The sequence below is a fragment of the Erinaceus europaeus genome, chromosome 19 (assembly GCF_950295315.1).
Source record: "Erinaceus europaeus chromosome 19, mEriEur2.1, whole genome shotgun sequence".
In the NCBI taxonomy this organism is placed as follows: domain Eukaryota; kingdom Metazoa; phylum Chordata; class Mammalia; order Eulipotyphla; family Erinaceidae; genus Erinaceus; species Erinaceus europaeus.
The window spans coordinates 61,261,110-61,281,240 of record NC_080180.1 but is presented as its reverse complement, the minus strand read 5'-3'; the positions used below and the strand labels follow the sequence as shown (position 1 = coordinate 61,281,240).

Sequence of the window (20,131 nt, the reverse complement as noted above, 5' to 3'; positions counted from 1 at the left end):
ACATCAAACCAGAGCTTCTTTGATCCTACAGAAGCCTCACAGAGAACATGTTTCTGTGCACACAGGCTAAAGAACAGGAAGTAAACCTCAGGGGATTTTAGACAGCAAAGGCATGACCATCAGGGTCAGTCAGGTCTAACTCCATACAAACACAGAAATAACCCCAACAGCAAGCAGGGATTTCCTACTGGTCACAACTGGCAGGGTTTGTAACAGATTCAACCAACAACCCCCCATGACGGGGACTACGGAACAAATATTTTGGCCAAATACATACTGAACATCAGGTATGTCAATCAATGCTGAAACCTGCAGAAGATACCCTCAAACTTTGAGACAAGTAAGACAAAGTCTAGAGGACTTACCTGAAAACCATCAAAGGTGCTAGCATTGAATGGGGAGAGAAATCCACATTGGTTCTATCTAGAAAAGGCAGAAAAGGAAGCCAGTTGAGTCCCTACTGTTCAGCGGGCATTCTAGGCCACTTATTTATTTCTCACTGCAATGCAGTTATTATTCTCACCGTTTTACAAGAGAGATGTAAGAGACTAAAATAACAGTAATCACATCACAATGATCTCTGTTCCTATTATACCTGGAGAAAACACTGTGTGCGTTCCTGTGCCATACTGAATGCATTATCCCACGCAATCCTTCACAGAGAAGTCAGACATAGTTGTCCTTGTTCTATACAGGAAGGAACTAGAGTCCACAGAGTTGGAATAACTGTCCCAGGACCACACAGCAAAATGGCCAGGCCCAGAATAAATGACTTCCCCAAGTCCTTGGCTACCTAGTAAGGCAAGTATAATAGAGTTTACTTGCTATAAAACTTAGTGTTTTATAAGTGGCTGTCTGTGAAATATACTTCGCCAAATTACTGACAGCAACTGAAATCATTAAAAGCTTGTAGTTTTCACTGGTAAAGTAAGGGAGTGTTTGTATTATGTATTCTACAGTCTGGGGCTGAGATCTGCTCCTCAGTGGTACAAGTGGTGGAGACTTTACAATTGTTGCTAGCAATTTAGAAAAGTTTACCTAGGGACCAGGTGGTGGTCCACATGTTACAATACATAAGGATCCGAGTTCAAGCCCCCAGTCTCCACCTGCAGGAGAAAAGCTTTGCGAGTGATTAAATAGTGCTGCAGGTGTCTCTCTGTCTCTCTATATATCCTCCTTCTCGATTTCTGGCTGTCTCTATCAAATAAATGAAGATAATTTAAAAAAATTAAGTCTACCTATATAACATTTTCAACACATAAAATAGTATTTAACAAATCCTGCTACTTGTATCTGTTCATCACTTAACATGCAGCTTATTAAAAAGCACAAGTGCTTGTTGACTGAACTACTAGATGCTGTTTGAAAAGAGTGAGGTTTCTTGAAAAAAAATTGCTTAAGGCAAAGTCACTTTTATTTTATTTTCCAGTATTTTCACTGGGGCTTCATACCTACACAACCCCACTGCTCTGGCAGACTCTGTTGTTATTGTTGATTTTGTGTGTGTGTGTGTGTGTGTGTGTGTGTGTATCTGTGGAAGAAAGAGAAAGGAGGAGAAACACCACTACTCCATCACTCATGCAAACTCCTCCTCCCATGGTGCTCCCTCTATGTGGGAGCTGACGCTTGAATCTATGTTCATGTGTAGAGTGTACACTCTACCAAATGAGCTGTCTCCTGGCTCCTTAAGTCATCTTTCCTTCTTTCTTTCTTTCCTTCTTTCTTTCTTTCTTTCTTTCTTTCTTTCTTTCTTTCTTTCTTTTTTAACTGTCACCAGGTTATCCCTGGGGCTCAGTGCCTATACAGCAATCCACCCCTTGTGGGGGCCCTTTTTTTTCCTGTTTTTTCTTTCAATTTTATTTGATAGGACAGAGAGAAAATGAGAGGGGAGAGAGGGAGAGAGAGAGAGAGACAGAGACCTGCAGATCTGCTTCACTACTCGTGAAGTATCCCGCCTATACACAGGGAGCAGGTCCTCAAACCCAGGCCCTTGCACATGGTCATGTATGCACTTAACCAGGTGCATCACCACCTGCACCCTAAGCCACATGTCATTTAAGCCAGGCGCCAAACCTGTCCCAAGCCCCTTTTCAGGCCCCCACTCTGCTTGTGCGCATCTAGAAGTGAGGAAGCCTTAGAGACAAGAGACGGAGGGTTCTCAGTTGCTCGGTGCCTGTGCTGGCTGAGTGTTCACCGGGCGAGAATGACTCTGTACTGTTGCACAAAGCGTTGCTTTAACAGTAGGAACTTATTGATGGCGACCTGAGATCTGGAAAATCAGGCTTTCACTACTGACCTCATAACGTTGCCGTGAGCACAGAATATGATAAGGAGCTTAAGTGTCCGGTGGCTGGCATTCTTTATGAGGCTCCGTGAGGAGCCTGCATGGGGGGGCGGGGGTCTGCTAACTGAAGAACAGAGAGAGGCGTGTGTGTCTTCTGAGGTGTGCTCATAAAAGTGGAGGGTGGCCGGAGAGCTCACTCACTGAGATGGTATGCCTGCTTTGCCATGTTCATGAGCCGGGTTTGAACCCTGCGTCCATGGTGTGGTTTCCTTTCTCTTTCTATCTGAAAAAGTCAGCCTGTGCAGTGAGGCCCCAGCAATGACAGATCTAGCCCAGTCCCTCCATGCCCCCACGGATAAAGTATGAGAAAGGAAAGTCTTTTAAATAAAATATGTTTGCTAGTGATTTAATCGTGATTAACAAGATTCCATACCGTTCCCACCACCAGGGTTCCGTATCCCATCCCCTATTCTTTATCCCTCTGGGAGTATGGACCAAAATTCTTTTTTTTTTCTTTTGCTCCTGGAGGCTCTTATTTCTGGAATTCAATGCCTGCACTATGAATCCACTGCTCCTCGAGGCCATTTTTTTCCCTTTTGTTGCCCTTATTGTTTATCGTTCTTGTTATTGTTGTTGTTGTTGTTGTTGCTGCTGCTGTTGTACAGGAGAGAAATGGAGAGAGGAGGGGAGAGAGAAAGACAGACACCTGCAGACCTGCTTCACCACTTGTGAAGCAACGTCCCTGCAGGTGGGAAGCCGGGGGCTCCAACTGGTAGTCTTTTTTTTTAATATTTATTTTATTTATTTATTCCCTTTTGTTGCCCTTATTTTTTATTGTTGTAGTTATTATTGTTGTTGTCGTTGTTGGATAGGACAGAGAGAAATGGAGAGAAGAGGGGAAGACAGAGAGGAGGAGAGAAAGACAGACACCTGCAGACCTGCCTCACCGCCTGTGAAGCGACTCCCCTGCAGGTGGGGAGCCGGGGTTCGAACCGGGATCCTTATGCCGGTCCTTGTGCTTTGCGCCACCTGCGCTTAACCCGCTGCGCTACAGCCCAACTCTCCCCAACTGGTATTCTTAATGCCGGTCTTTGCGTTTACGCCATGGGCAATTAACCCGCTGCGTTACCACCCAGCCCCCTGGAACAAAATTCTTTATGGGGTGCAGAAGGTGGGAGTTCTGGCTTCTGTAATGTCTTCCCTGCTGCACATGGACTTTGGCAGGTGAAGCCATCCCCACCCCAGCCTCATGTAGCTCTTGATACTGAAAGCTTAGAAGAAGAGTGCAGGTCTGTGTCCTCCCCGTATGACCTTGGGCATTACAGCAGCCACCGTGAACCTCTCCCACGCTGCCTGCTTCTTATGCACAGACACTAGCCAGCCTGGCAGCTAACAGTGGTGCTTCCTGTGCCTGGTGGCATGGAAGTGGGGTGGGAGTGGGTTACAAGGTTAGAGAAAACCCCAATGTATGCATGTTAGAAGTTAGACAAACAATTCAAATAGCCAGTAAGGCTCAAATCAGTTGCAGCTATAAAAATATATGACTGTTCAAGTCTAGTGCATTAAATGCTTAAGCTATATAGAAGTTGGGTCAGAATGGATATCTAAATTTAGAGTCCAGATCTGTCTTTTTTATGGACTTCACCTTTTTATGGACCTTGGAGAACCTGCTCCAGGCACCCCAGCCAGGCCAGAGCCCACATTCCAGCTCTCATGTGGTATTTACAACTGCCGGAACACAAAAACAACAGAAGAAAGTACCATACGTGTTGATATGTATGCATATACAGTGGAATATCATGTGTGGATAATGTTCAGAGCAATATTGATGATATGCAACAGAATACGATTTAGCCATGGAAAGGAAAGGAATCCTGCCTTTTGCAGAACCAGGATGAATGCTCACCGTGTTATTCTAAGCGGAACAAGTCCAATAGAAGAAGACACTTATTTGCAAGAGGATTGGCAGAGCCCGATCTTGTGTGTGAATGGGAACCAGACAGACTAGCTCCAGAGGCTCTAAACATGGGCGCTTCCAGGAGGATCAGTGCTTTGATTGGAATGAAGAGAGAAGAGAGCGGAGGGGGGGGGGACTAAAGTAAAGGAAAGAATGCAACCAAGAGAAGAAAGCCAAAAGACCTCTGAGAGGCGAGGCAAGATTAGGATGGGTGAGATAGCTCAGCACGCTGAGCACAGGGCTTGTAGGCCTGAGGGTGCAAAGTTGATCCCCAGCACCACATATGCCAGAGCTGAGCAGTACTCTGAGCTCAGTCTTGCGCTCTTAAAAACAAGGTTTCCTCAGGTTTTATTTTTGTTTTACCAGAACATTATCCAGCTCCGGCTTATGGTGGCACCGGGGATTGAACTCGAAACTTTAGTGCCTCAGTCATGAAATTCACTTTGTATAACCATTCTGCTATCTCCCCCAGCCTCTTTCCTCTTTTCTTTCTTTCTTTTTCTTCTCTTTTATTTAGAGGTGAAATGAGAAGAATCTTAGTGGCAACACTGGATATAGCTGGTGGGGGTGAGACATCATGAGGAAGAGGCTCGGTTTTCTGACTCGGCTGACTTTTTCCACCTGTCGCAGATGAAACCACAAGACAGGTGGCAGGCTTTGATGGGGGTGGGGAGTAAGGATGCCAAACTCTAGACTGTGCTGGGTGGGCTTTCACTCCCTCACATCACGGTTTCATACTGCCCACACTGGATAGAAAACAGAACCCCGTCTCCAAGAAAGACCAGGGCTCTAATTCTGGAACATTTACTCTGCAAGGCAGAGGGGCCTACGGCCACATGTGAAGCAGAGAGAGTTTGCCAACGAGCTTGCCTTCAAGTGCGGAGGTGATCCGACCGCGGAGGTGTTCTTGAGCAATCACTAGGGACAGCGAGGCAGAAGATTGTGTTCGGGAGTGATAAGGGGTGAAAGGGAGTCAGAGTCACTGCTTGCTAAGTGGAAGGAGTCCAGGAGCCCAAGGCACTGGCTGCTCAGAAGCTGGAAAAGACAGGCAAGCATTTTCCTCTCGACTCTCCAGAAAGGACCATGGCTGCTGATGAGGCCTGGAGTGGAGCCCCACTTCCATCACTGGCCTCCAGAGCTGCAAGACGATGCTTGGTGTTGTTTCGAGTCCTGAAATGTGCCCACCAGCTATGGAAGTGCTAAGAAGCAAAGGACTTACCTGGGCAGACGACCCCACCAATGTGTCCTGGAGCTCTGCTTCCCCAGAGCCCTGTCCCACAAGGGAAAGAAGGAGACAGGCTGGGAGTATGGATCGACCTGTCAATGCCCTTGTTCAGCGAGGAAGCAATTACAGAAGCCAGACTTTCTGCCTTCTGCATCCCATAATGACTCTGGGTCCATACTCCCAGAGGGAAAAAGAATAGGAAAGCTATCAGGGGAGGGGAGGGGATATGGGAGTTCTGGTAGTGGGAATTGTACCCCTCTTATCCTATAGTCTTGTTAGTGTTTCCATTTTATAAATAAAAAATTTTTTTAAAAAGAATAACAAAAAATGTAAAGAAAAGCGCCCTTTGGACTTCCTCTGAGAATCTCCAGCTCCTAGTTTCCAAATCAGCATTTCTCATTTATTTACCTCACACGGTAGCTTTATAATTTTCTTGCTTAGTTGCTATTTGCAGCTTAGCAGGGACTTCTGACCCAATGGCCATGGGGCCACAGCTGTGGGGCAAGCACTGTGGCTGATGAACCACCAGGCACATTCCCTGAGAACACAGAACTGTTCACGCAGGTAAGCAAAGAACACTCGGTGAGGCAGACACCCCCACCCCCACTTACCTAATCCCCATCCAACTAAAACATTTCTCAAGTAATAAATAATTTAGTTATACAATGTAGGCAGCTTTCTGCCACAAAGATATAATATTTATCTTGCTACTGAATTAATTAATTTTCAAGAAATGCCATGTAAATGTTAGCTCTTATCCCTTTCCTTATTTATGGTAAGTACACAGCCTTAATTTTAATTCCAAGACGGAGAAAATGCTATGAAATATAAGAGGTAATGATGCATGAACACCATTTGCCCTCATGACTTTATCTGTGACCTACATAGAATATTCAGAACTTAAAAAGATAATGTCTCTTAAGACCTCACTTGGCTCTCTACTCTTGAAACATAGATGTGAATGACTTGGGCTGGGAGACTTCAAATTGAGTACAAAGTCACTTTGTTTTTTCCTGTAACTTTAAAACTCTTATTGTCTTCTGGGCAATGAGAATATCATCCTTATTTACATAAGGTACGGAATCTATTTCCAAACAGAGATGAAGCAAAGGCCATCTTGATTCTGTTGAAGTCCTCAAAGAGTCTATCCTCAGGTTTACACAGTGGGTCACCCTTGCCCCAGGAACATGGTTTTGCCTGGGAGATAGCATGGCACTCTCTGTGCTGTGCCACTGCCAGATGTTTCTAGGTGTAGGCAGAAAAAGTTTTGGGACCCCCAGAGACAGAGGTCATATCACATCTCTGCAGGATCTGGAGGAATGAGGAGGTGGAACCTTGACTCCAGGCACAAAGCAAGTTGGAGAAATACTACTATAAAATTCAAGACATCCACACCCTAGCCTATGCCCTTATACCACAAGGCTACAACAGCCCCGTCAAAAGACCTGATCCTGGGAACTATCAGTTGATGAAGGTTGGACTGCCATGCATGTAAATTGCTTGTAAAGTGAGAAATAGCAAAAGCATTTGAAAAACGTGTGTTGTGCCTCTTAAAATGGGCAAGTAGATCATAAATCCTAAAAGGGAGGGTAATTGCAACCTCTGCAGCAAGCCTGGGGAGCAAAACCTGTATTTGAACATCTCTGGAGAAGGAAGGTGTAATCTTCCACGGCTGTGTAATTGAAGAACATCTGAAGCATGGAAGTCTGCAAGATCTTTTCAACCGGCAGAACCCAGGAGGTTCTGCTTTCCTAACAAAAGGGTGGGACTGGGGGTTATGATTGTATCTCTGGCACAGTAAGGAGCTCAAAAAAATGTTTACATTGTGCTAGAAGTAGGTGCTAGAATATCTTCCAGACATACGAAATTTCAAGTCCACTCAACAATGTAAGGTGTAAGCAACCTTTAGACACTATTGATATAAGCAGAATGTACCTGAGATTGTGTTCAGGGTGGAGATGTGAACTTGAATGTGTGTTCTGCAATAAGTAAACATCCTGAAATACAACAACTTCCTGCTCAGCGGAGGTCACTTCCCAAATATTGATACCAAACTATCCCCTGGCATCCTAAAAAAAAAAAAAAATAGTGCTTTCTGCCTTTGTAGGCATGATTGTTCTAATTATTCATATAGATGCTAACACAATAGAAAATCAAAATCAAATTGTCACTACTTTCTGGTAACATGATAAAGAACCCCAAAGACTCCACCAAAAAAATAAAACAATAAATTCAGTAAAGTAGCAGGTTACAAAATTAATACACACATCTGTTACATTTCTGTATACAGACAAGGAGTCAGAAGAAAGGGAAATAAAAGACTCGTTCCCATTTATAATCAAACTAAAAAAGATAAAATGCCTTGGGGTGAAACTCATAAAGGTGGTGCAGGATTTCTACAAAGAAAACTATAGGACATTGAGGACATTGTTAAAAGAAACAGAGGAAGACACACAGACATTGAAGAACATTCCAAGTTCCTGAGTTGGAAGAATAAACACCATTAAAGTGGTCATTCTACCAAAAGCAACCTATAGTTGCAGTGAAGTCTCTATCAATATGCCAATAACATCTTTCAAGCAAATTGAATAATTTGTCCAAAAATTTGTGTGGAACCACAAAAAAAAAAAACCAAACAAGCAACACACACACACACAGCCAAAGCACAGGGAGGGCAGAGGTATCATCCTCCCCAATTTCATTTTATACTACAAAGCAGTAGTAATTAAAAACAAGTTGGTACTGGAATAAAAATGGAGACTTAGATCAATGGAGCAGAACTGAGTTCAGAAATGAACTCACACATATACAACCACCTAGTATATGACAAAGGGGCTAAAACCACTCAATGAAGTGAGGAAAAATCTCTTCAGCAAATGGAACCGGGAAAACTGAACAGCCACATGTAGAAAAGTGAAACAGACCACTAACACCATACACACAAATCCAAACGAAGTGGATCAAAGACCTGGATATTAGCCAAAACTCTAAAATTTATAGATGAAAACACTGGTGAAACATTGCAGGATCTTCATGTCTAATATGCATTTGGAGCCTCAACTCCATGGGCATGGGAAATGAAAACAAGAGTAAATAAATGGGACTATATCAAACTACATAGTTTCTATGCACTGAAAACAAATGACACGGGGTGTGGGTGGTAGCATAATGGCTATGTAAAGAGACTCTCATGCCTGAGGCTCTGGAGTCCCAAATTCAGAAATTCAGTGACCTGCACCACCATAAACCAGCTGCTAAGTGCTCTGGTAAAAAAGAGAGAGAGAGAGAGAGAGAAAGAAAGAAAGAAAGAAAGAGAGAGAGAGGGAGGGAGGGGGAAGGAGGGAGGGAGGAAGGAAGGAAGGAACAGAGAAAGAGGGAGGGAGAAATAAAGAAAGAAGGAAAGGAAGGAAGGAAGAAAAAAGGAAACAAATGACACAGGATAACCAGGGAACTCAGTAAATGGGAAAAGATATTTGCGTATCACACATCTGACAAGAGACTGATGCTAAATACATATTAAGAACTGGTACAATTCAACCACAGGAAAAAAATTTTAAAAGATGGGCCAAAGAATTAAATGGAGAGATTTCTAAAGAAAAGATACACATGGTCTACAGAGAAAAGAAGAAATGTTCCACTTCATTAATCATTAGAGAAATTCAAGTCAAAACTCCATTGAGGTTCCATCTCACAACTGTAAAAATGGCTTACATCAGCAAATCAGAAAGTGACAGGTGTTGGCAAGGTTGTGGAGAAAAAGGGACTCTGTTCCTCCGCTGATGGGAATGCAGACTGGTGCAGCCCCTGTGGAAGGCTGGATGGAGAGTCCATAAGCAAATAAAACCAGAAGTGTCGTAAAATCCAGCAATACCACTCGTAGCTATGCAAAGGACAGGCGAACACTAATGTGAAGCGACTTAGAATGTTCAGAGCTGCATTTTTCAAAATAGCCAGAGTGGGAGCAGCCTAATTCTCCACCGACAGATAACTAAACAGAGAAGTTGGGGGTATATACTCTATGAAATAGCACTCAGCAGTCAAAAACGGTCAGAGTGTGTCCTTTGGAGCAAAATGGATGGCACTGGATGTGATGGTGCTCAGTGAAATTAGTGAAGAGATGAAAGACACCTAGGAGGATGTCTCAATCACATGTGGAATCTAAAGAACTGATATATATGAATTTGCAAGACAAAACAAAACTAACACCCAGAAGCAAACAATTTCTAACAATTTGTGAGGACTATCTTTGGGAGGTGAAGAAAGGGAGAGAGAGAACTTTGATGGTGGAACTGTCATCTTACAATCTTTTAACTCACTGTTAACCACAAATAGAAATTAATTAATTAAAAGAAAAAGCCATATAAATCTAGGTCATGTGCTTCTTTGACAGATGGTAAGCTCTGTGAGGGATACAGTCATCTTGGCAATGCACAGAATCTAGCCTGGCAGACAGTGAGTGATTAGAGAAATGGTTTGTTAATTTGAATTTTATAGCAGCCCTTATGTGGCAAATGTCAATGTTTTGTTCATCCTGGACATATCCTGGTCCCTGGAAACTTTGAGTAATGGTGTAAGGCAAATACCTAGAATCACACACAAAGTTCCAAGATTTATTATCTTATAACTTGGTTATTCTGCACCTGTCAGTTTCTGAATTAATTAAATGCAAGTAAATACATCTAATAATTGAAGCTGCACTCAGCGCATGCAAATCTTTGCTAGCCTTTTTAGAAGCAACACGACAGATTAGGAGACTTCATTAGTGCACCCCTATGCTGACAGCAGCACTGGTCACAATAGCCAAGACACAGAATCATCTGCAACACCCACTGGCAGATAGATGACTGTGTAGACACTTAGTGGAATTCTGTTCAGTCACTGGAAAAGATGAAATCTCGCCTTTGGGGATAAAGTGGATGGAACTCGAGGTAATCATGCTAAGTGAAACAAATCAGGAAGTGAAAGACAATTACCAGGTGACTTCACACACGTGCAGGATAGAACTAAAACAAACTTGCAAAATATCCAGCAAAGCTAACTCCTAGGCTTGGTGAAAACTATAGGGGGGCCTAGGAAAAGTGGGTGAAGGGGTCTTTTGGTGTGATGGCACTGCAACTTTGGTGGCAGGTGTGGTGAGGCTCCTCCCCTGCAGCCCTACAGAAATGGAAACTGGTGTTAAGTTGATCAACATAGATAAAACGAAAGACCTGCCTACCGGAGCAGGCAGCCTTGGCTGTGATGCAAGGAGTGCTTCTGGGGAACTTTAGAATAGAAGGGGAAGCCTGGGAACTCTGGGTGAGTGTGGACAAGAATGCACTGCACAGATCTCTTTAGATGTGGAGAAACTTGACACTTTCCTAAATAAATAGCATTTTCATCTAAGGTTTCTTTGTTTATGAAAGAGAGAGAGAGAGAGAGAGAGAGAGAGAGAGAGAGAGAGAGAGAGAGGAAGAACCAGAACATCCCTTGGACACATGCAGTCACAGCCTTGAACACAGACTCCCACGCTTCAGCCCTTCATCCACTGCACCGCCTCCGTGGCCACACAAACAGCGTTTTTTAAAGTCTTTTTTATCATCTTTATTTATTTATTGGATAAAGACAGCCAGAAATCAAGAGGGAAGGTGAGTAACAGAGAGGGAGAGAGACAGAGAGATGCCTGCAGTCCTGCTTCACCACTCACAAAGCTTTCCCCCTGCAGGTGGGGGCCGGGGGCTGGAATCCCCATCCTTGTACGTCATAACATGTGCTCAACCAGGCGCACCACCACCCAGCCCCATAAACAGCATATAGGTAGGTGACTTGGAGATGGTTCACCTGGCAAAGTGTGTACTTCTCCATGCTGAAGGGCCTAATCCAAGCTCCCAGTCTCCACATGTGGGTGACACATGAAGGTTTTCAGGATGAGTAGAGTAGTATCTCTCTGTCTCCCTCTCCATGTCTCACTCTCTCTCTCTCTCTTTCTCTCTCTCTTTGTCTCCCCCCTTTATGTGGGGAAAAAAATCCACCAGGTTCGATCCTTGGCACTACTATAAGCCAGAACTGAGTATTGCTTGTCTGTCTATATCTCTCTCATTAAAGTAAAATAAATATTTTTTGAATCCACCAGGAATGACGGAATTGTACAGACATGAAGTCCTAGCAAAACTCTGGTGGAAAATGTGTGTGTGTGTGTGAGTGTGTGTGTCTTGCTAGAAAAAAAAAACACCTTTCTTAGTCACTTTCAGAGGTGTGATAACCATGGGCACAGGAAAAACACCATTAAGTGACTGACTGCAGAACTCAAGGGAGCAGCAGTTCCGTCGCACCCTGGGTAGCTGCGACTGTGTGCAGGGGCTCTTACTCCTCTGTTCCAGCAGGCAGGTTGAGAAGGAGAGCAAGGCTCTCTGATTCTCAGAGCAGATTTTTCTGGCTTTTTCTTCAGAACCAAAGACAAGTCTCAGGAAGTCACAAGCCTCCATGCCTGTCCTCTACCTGCTGTCTCTCCCAGAATTAGTGGTCAGATCATTAGATCCCCGGAGCTAGGGGTCTGTGCTGGAGGAGGTCAGGGAGGAGAGGAGCTCAGGCAGCAGACTGCAAGGGCCCCACACTCCCCTGTGAAATGATGGTGACCTGAAGCTTGACCACCCCTATTAGGGCGACACTCACGGCATGAGCAGAAAATGTGTTTTTCTTTAGGGGTGACCGGCTGTCAGTCAGCTCTGAGACCCCACCCCTGCAATATCACATGAGATGCAGCTCCTGTCTGCCTCTGCTGTGCAAGGGCAGTGCAGGGGGTCAAGGTACAAACTAGACAGATGATGAAACAGGAGTGGTCTTGACCTGCACTTCTGTGAGGGTCTGCAAGTGTCTGGGTGGGGTGTGCTGCAGCCTTGCCAACATACAGGACCTAGGGGGCAGGGCTGGGTAGCCCAGTGGGTGCCCCTTCCATTCTCATGCTATGAGGATGGAACTGGGTAGCCCTGTGGGTGCCACTTCCATTCTCATGCTGGGGACAGGGCTGGGCAGCCCTGCAGATGGCCCCTACCATTCTCATGCTGGGGACAAGGCTGGGAAGCCCAGTGAGTGTCCTTTCCATTCTCATGCTGAGGACAGGGCTGGGCAGCCCTGCAGACGGCCCCTTCCAGTCTCATGCTGGGGACAGGGCTGGGAAGCCCAGTGAGTGTCCCTTCCATTCTCATGCTGGGGACAGGGCTGGGCAGCCCAGTGGGTGCCCCCTTCCAGTCTCATGCTGTGGCAGGAATGAGCCCAGGGACCTGTGCATTGGCCGTGCCACTGAGTCCCTCCCCCAGCCCACTTTTTATTCTCTCCATATTTTTGAGAGGTGGACAGATATATAGACACATGCGGTGAATGGAAGGAGAGACACCAAAGCACTGCCTCGCTACCCATGGAATCCACTTGTGCTGTTAATGGGGGTCCCTGTGTGGTGCCGGGGATCGAACCCAGTGCCTCACACATGAGACCCTCTGCCTGCTGAGTCACCACCTAAGGGTGGGATGAGTCTGCTCTGACCGCTGAACTGACTAATCCGGGGAGCTGGGTTAGCTGGTACTTGGTTTGTGTGTCAGTTCCCATGCTGCCCTGCACTGAGCACAGCTGAGAGAGTGCCGCACACACATCGAGCTTAAAATCACGTCGGTCAATTCTCTCCTGGTTCTGTGGCTCAGACAACCAGCCCAGGTCTCAAGAGCGGGCGGTCAAGGTGACTGGAGCATCTGCTCCTTTGGGGAAGCTCCAGGGGACCACTGGCTTCTTTCCCTGGTCCCGTTTCTGCAGACAGCCTACTAGCCTGCACCTTGCCCTTTGACTGCTGGAAAGAGGAACTGTCCTTTAAAGAGGAAGAGTGTTCTCTGGAGGTGGGCCTCAATCGTCTGGCATTTTTTCCATAATTAGACAGTGGTTATGGGTCTGGAGAAGTAGGACAGTCAGGAGGACAGTCAGGTGAAGCCCCGCTGTCATCACAGCCAGGTTAAGGGACTCAGCACGACACCACAGTTCCTGGAAGTATCCTCCCCCCTGACGTTACATTTGCCAGACGTGGTGAGCAGAGTGAGCACTGCTAACTACATCTGGAAGAACATCTCCCTGGTCTAGGGAACCTGTCACTAGCATAAGTCCGTCATATGACAAAGGAGACCTCCAATCACAAAAGGAATTGAGTTTCCAAGTCTGCAGGCTTATAAAGGAAGCTCAGAGTGGAGAAAGTGAGAAGTTCTACACCTGTCCCAGTAAGCTGGGGTGGCTTGGAGGACGAGGAAGAAGGAGTGAGCCAAGAAACATGAGTAGCTTCTAAAAACCAGAACCGCCCAGGGTATTCCCCACTAGAAGCTCCAGAGGAGTCAGCCTGCCCACATGCCTGCAAACAAGGAATCTTAAGCCAGGCCTTGAGCTGCAATCCACAAGACTGAGGGGTAACGACGCTTTTTTTGTTTGTTTGTTTTGCTTTACACCACAGTCTCCGGGGAAGTTTGCTCCAGCATCAAGAGATAATTCATACGCTTTTCCCACTGGCCAGCTTCTTGCTCCCTCACTGCACAGTGTGGCCATAGGTGGGAGGCTCGGAGCAGCGTCCACACAGAGCAGTGGAAGTCTTCATGCTCCTCCCCTGCAGACGGAGCATCTGCATAACCGAAACGAGAGTCTCCTGCAGAAAGAATGTTCTGTTCTCCCCCCTTCACTTGTATTTACAATCATTTATTCACAGTGGTGTGGACACGCAGATATTTGACCATCCTGCTCCACTGATTCTGCTGCCATCGTTTCCCGGTTTGGGCTGTGGGTAGCTCTTTCAACTGGCAACGGCATCCTCCGACACCCCCTCCCCAACACGTGGGGATTTGCCCGTAGCATGTCTTGATTTTCTAGCACCCCGATATGAGACGTGCTTTTAATTTAAAACCTAAACAGGGACTGTCCCAGATCAGTTCAGTTGCTCAACAGCTGTCCTCAGGACAATGCTCTTCCTCTTCACTCTGCCACTGGCAGAGTGACATTATTGCCCCCTTCATGGTCACATGTGAGCTACAGAGCTTTCCAGAATAGCAGACTTGCTCCACTGGCTCCAGGAGAGGAGGAAGAGGAGGAGAAGGAGGAGGAGTAGGCAAAAGAATTTTCTTCTTCAGTGTCTGATCTGCACATTAAAGTGACATGGAAAACCCCCATTAGATTTTCAGTAAGTCTTCCCTCCTCCGGCCAAAAATGGGTCCTATGTCCCACCCTGGCCCAACTACTGACAAAAAGATCTCCATGGTTGTCTCTTGCTATCACACAATGCCCACACTCCTGGGAGCCCAACAGACAAAGCCAGGGAGAGAGTAGTGTGTTGTTGGCTCTCCAGAGAGTAGCAGTAGCATAAGCAACTACCACGTGATACGCTTGGGCTTTGGCTTTGTTCTTAATATATGAGCTTGAAAGGTGTTGGTGTTCCGGATCTACCAAGCCAAGACACCGATCTATCATCACGTTTAAAAATGAATTTCTATTGGTCTTGGCACATATAGATAGTTGAAAAGACAGAAGCATGTTTTTCACATTGAAGCCAGAAGTGTGTTTAAAGTTGTCTTAAATGGAAAGTTATTTATTGTAGGAGTTGACTATACATGGCCCAATAAAGATGCTCAGAAAACACATACACAGGCTACATAATCTTTTCCTTGTTGTTGTTTAGTTTTATGTGTCAACCTAGCAAGGCCAGTCTGTTCTTCAGTGGAATACTCTTTGAGGTGTTTAGTGTCAAAGAACCTTGCAGATGAACACAAGCTCCTAGTGAGATGACCATAGCAAGGTAGATTATTCTGAATAATCTAGGTAGTTCTGACTGCATCCTGGAATAACTTAAAGAAAAGGCTTTTTGTTTGTTTGTTTGTTTTATTTTTATTTTGCCACCAGAGTTATTGCTGGGGCTCTGTGACTGCATAATGAATCCTCTTTTTTTTTTTTTTAGTAAGGACAGAGAGAAATACAGAAGGGGGGAAAGAGACCTGTGGCACTGGGCTCAAACCAAAGTCCTACTGCGTGGTAGTGTGTGCACACTGTCAGTGAAGCACTGCCGCTCCAGGTCTGGCCGGTGTTGAGAGACAAGGGCTGGAGCCAGCCAGCTCTGGAGTCCTGTTTCTGCTGACTCTGTGCCAGCAAACCCACCGGGGACTTGAAGCACCCCAAGCAGGCTGACGTTTTAGGTGGACTGATTCTGGGAGAAACATCACCATTTGCTATTTTTCATCTCGACAAAGTGTCTCTCTCCCTGCCTTCTGCCCACCGCCTTCTTTTCCTCTTAGTCCTCCCCTTCTCGGGGGAAACTAGGAATTCTAACCTCTTCACATTCGCGTGCTGCAAATGACAGTCCGGCTTTTCTTTCTCTCTCTCTCTCTTTCTCTAACAGTGGTGCAGTCTTCGTTGCTTACCTAGAAAATGATTAATAATCACAGAAACAATTTCTTCCCGCAAATACAATAGTTCATTTTTTGGGAAAACAATCTCATGTTTTTGGTCTCTGCTGTAATTCTAGCAGTATCGGATTGAAGACAGAATTTCTGGGCTAGAGCCTAGTCAGATTCTATCTGGTTACCCTCTCTAATTTTCTACCATACACCACTTTCTTACATTCAATATCATTTTGTTGTTGTTGTTATTGCCACCAGGGTTATCACTGGGGCAAGGTACCTGCATGACAACTCTACCACTCCTGGTGGTCATTTTGTCCTTCCTTCCTTCCTTCCTTCCTTCCTTCCTTCCTTCCTTCCTTCCTTCCTTCTTTCCTTCCCGACTTCTTTCCTACTTTACTTCCTCCCTCCCTTCCCTCCTTCCTTCCTTCTCCCTTCCTTCCTCCCTCCCTTCCCTCCTTCCTTCCTTCCTTCCTTCCTCCCTCCCTTCCCTCCTTCCTTCCTTCCTTCCTTCCTTCCTCCCCCCCTTACCTCCTTCCTTCCTTCTCCCTTCCTTCCTCCCTCCCTTCCCTCCTTCCTTCCTTCCTTCCTTCCTCCCTCCCTTCCCTCCTTCCTTCCTTCCTTCCTTCCTTCCTTCCTTCCTTCCCTCCTTCCTTCCTTCCTTCCTTCCTCCCTCCCTTCCCTCCTTCCTTCCTTCCTTCCTTCCTTCCCTCCTTCCTTCCTTCCTTCCTCCCTCCCTTCCTTCCTTCCTTCCTTCCTCCCTTACCTCCTTCCTTCCTTCTCCCTTCCTTCCTCCCTTCCCTCCTTCCTTCCTTCCTTCCTTCCCTCCTTCCTTCCTTCCTTCCTCCCTCCCTTCCCTCCTTCCTTCCTTCCTTCCTCCCTCCCTTCCTTCCTTCCTTCCTCCCTTACCTCCTTCCTTCCTTCTCCCTTCCTTCCTCCCTTCCCTCCTTCCTTCCTTCCTTCCTCCCTCCCTTCCTCCCTCCCTTCCCTCCTTCCTTCCTTCCTTCCTCCCTCCCTTCCCTCCTTCCTTCCTTCCTCCCTCCCTTCCCTCCTTCCTTCCTTCCCTCCTTCCTTCCTTCCTCCCTCCCTTCCCTCCTTCCTTCCTTCCTTCCTTCCTCCCTCCCTTCCCTCCTTCCTTCCTTCCTCCCTCCCTTCCCTCCTTCCTTCCTTCCTCCCTCCCTTCCCTCCTTCCTTCCTTCCCTCCTTCCTTCCTTCCTCCCTCCCTTCCCTCCTTCCTTCCTTCCTCCCTCCCTTCCCTCCTTCCTTCCTTCCCTCCTTCCTTCCTTCCCTCCTTCCTTCCTTCCTCCCTCCCTTCCCTCCTTCCTTCCTTCCCTCCTTCCTTCCTTCCTCCCTCCCTTCCCTCCTTCCTTCCTTCCCTCCTTCCTTCCTTCCTTCCTTCCTTCCTTCCTTCCCTCCTTCCTTCCTTCCTTCCTCCCTCCTTCCTTTTTCCCCTGCCTTCCTTTCTTCCTCCCTTCACTTTCCTTTTTTCTTCTTTCCTTTCCTTTTTTTATTTCTTTTTTTTTTTTTTACGGAGACAGAGAGAAATAGGAAGAAAGAGGCAATCTGAAGAAAGAGAGATAATATCAGCACTGCCTTGGTGCTTGCTTCGCTCCTGTAGGTAAGGACAGGGGACGTGAACCCTGGCCTCTAGGCATGGTGACCTGTGCTCTCTACCAAGTGTGCTACCACCCAGCCTTCAGTCACTCGCTCTGTTATTTACTGATTTCTTGATCTTATTTGTTGTCTACCTCCCCTAGAATTAGACCCCACCGTCTGACTCTAAGCTCCAGGAGAGCTGAACAATATCTGTAGGCTTACTGTTGAGTCCTAGCAATCATACAAAGCATGACATAGTGTAGGATAGGTACTTACTATATAGTGACCAAGGTGACATTACTCTCCTACTGAATCTAGGGCCAGACACAGTAGTAGTCCTTCACTGACCAGACCACTGTGAGCAGAAAGGTGTGATTTCATGTGATGCTCTAGAACCCAGCCTGGATGCTGAAACCTGTCTCTAGGGGAGGGATCCCATCATCTGCTTCCTCCCACAGGAGTATCTGGAAGGTAGAGGAATGCAGGACTGGAAAAAAGCACAACTACCTTGGACGCTCTCTCTCAAAATGTTCTGTTCTGTTATCTGGGATCCTCTAATTATTGATTTCTTTATTTACACCTCTGTCTTGGGCCACTGGAACACATTCAAATGTTTGCTGTAGGGATTAGGATGAACCTTTGGCTGTTTATTACTTAGCAAAGTCAGACAGTGACTCAGCAAATGGGAAATGGGATCACTGCTATGCAGTTATGCTGGGGGGTAGGGGGTGGAGGGTCCACATTGTAAACTCAGCACAGAGGCCAAGGCAGCGGTTTAGCATGTAGACTACAGGCCTGAGGCTCACAGTCTGATCCCCAGTGCCTGCTGCATGTATCAGGAGGGTACTGCTCTGGCTCCCTCTCTCTCTTTCCCCCTCCTCCCTCTCCCTCTCTCCCTCCCTCTCATGTGAAATCATCTCTTCTGAAGTAAAATGAGTCTTTTAAGATTAGTAAAAAAAAAAAAAAAAAAAAAAAATTCTCCACTGAGAACCAAATACCTGCGTTTATCCCTCTAATCTTTCTTGAGTGGAAATGGAAGGCAAATGGATACCCCTTCTTCAAAGAAGCGCTGGGGAGAGCTGACAAACTCTGTTCATTAGTCAGTTTTGAACCTGCAGACCAAAGGCAACAGACACTTGCAAGATTTCAGGCTCCAGGACTCTGGAACCGAGGACAAAAGATCCAATGTGAAATAAAAAAAATATTCATAAATGAAGTCTTAAGGGACTCTCAAGAATATTAAAAGAGTATCTCTGAGTGGCTGGAGAATTCCTGATAATGTATTTTTTCTTTCTGAGGTGGTAGTACATATTATTCACAGGCATATATATAATTTTGTGTGTGTGTTTTGCTTTCACAAGACATTTAAATCTTAGAGTAAACAGAAGCAAGCCTTGCCAATGCGTAATCATTAACAAAGCAGAATGGGAGAAACGATCGAAGAAAACAAATGAGAATTTAAAGCATGAACATCGGTCACCACCAGTCATAAGAGACGTGCTGTTCAAAGTCCAGTGAAGGAACTGCTTGGCGACCCAGTAATGCCAGCCATCTGTGAGTCAACACCAAGACAGCAGTGTGCTGAGGGACAAAACACAAAACCTGTCTTTCATCTAATCATATTTTGTGTTAAAGTGACATTGATCTGATAACATCACCACCACTGCAAATCAGGGGTTTTTGGGGGAACCTGTGAAGTGTACCTTTGAAGTGAAATGAAATAACAACCTGCTCTTCTGACTTGGGAGAAATTCTTATGTTAAACCACCTCACAGGCAAGGATGACACAACACTGAGAAATATTTAAAGCCTCCCTCTCTCTGCCTGATAATGACAAGGTTCATTTCAGGAGAAATCAAATAGGATTTGCCTCCCACGGCCTCACTGTGGATCCCCGCCCCACATCCTCTAAAGCAGCCTGAGAAGCAGGGGATCATGGTCCTTTCACAATGGGGTCCATCAGCTGCCTAGTGCCTGACAAATGATCCCACTCAGAGCAGCTACCTGGTTCTTTATCATGATCTAAAGTAGGAGGTTTGGCAGCTGGCATCCACTCAGAATTGCAGGGGGAGAACAGCTGGTTTGCCCAAGACTTCACAGGGATGGATTCCAACAAGGTGTATACTTCCCTTCCTCTCACTTCTGTCCCCTCCCTCTGACCTCCACTTCCATTTTCCCATCAAAAGAGCAAAATCTCATTCTCCCTTTCTCGGTTCTGACTCAGAGCAGTTCAAGAAAGATTTCAAGAAAGCCCAGGCTAGCAGCCTCTGGGAAGGAGAATCAGCCTGCCTCACTCTCATAATCCTCCTATTACAATTCTGATCTTGAATCTGAAGCAGACAGTGAGCTAGGGAGAAGCCTACAGCAGAGCAGGAATGCCAGCGGTGTTAGCTGTAACTGGAGTGTGTAGCAAGACACACACTAGCTGTCTGGTCTGAGCTGTTTGGGGGGTGTGAGGAATCGGAATCGGGGACGGGCTGCAGCTCTTTGAGGATGTATGGGGATAGTGTTTTATGGTTGTCTGCTATTTCCTAGGAGCTGGAGCCCAAGTGTGGTACAGGATGGACTCCCAGGAGCTCATCCCTCTTCCTCCTGAGCCCACCCCTAGTCATCAGTTCAGACGCTTTGGGCTGTACTCTCATCTGTGGCAATTGCTGTAAATCCGCAATGGTAAGATTTGGAAG

General features: G+C 46.1%; 1 long non-coding RNA gene across 2 annotated transcripts in view; it reads right to left on the bottom strand.

The window, feature by feature from the left end:
- LOC132534665 (uncharacterized) overlaps nucleotides 1-20,131 on the bottom strand; it is a 183,983-nt gene that overhangs the window by 90,195 nt on the left and 73,657 nt on the right. For both annotated transcript variants that reach the window (XR_009546403.1, XR_009546404.1), the window contains one exon: nucleotides 366-423. This is a non-coding gene — a long non-coding RNA (uncharacterized LOC132534665). The remainder of the gene's footprint in view (nucleotides 1-365; nucleotides 424-20,131) is intronic.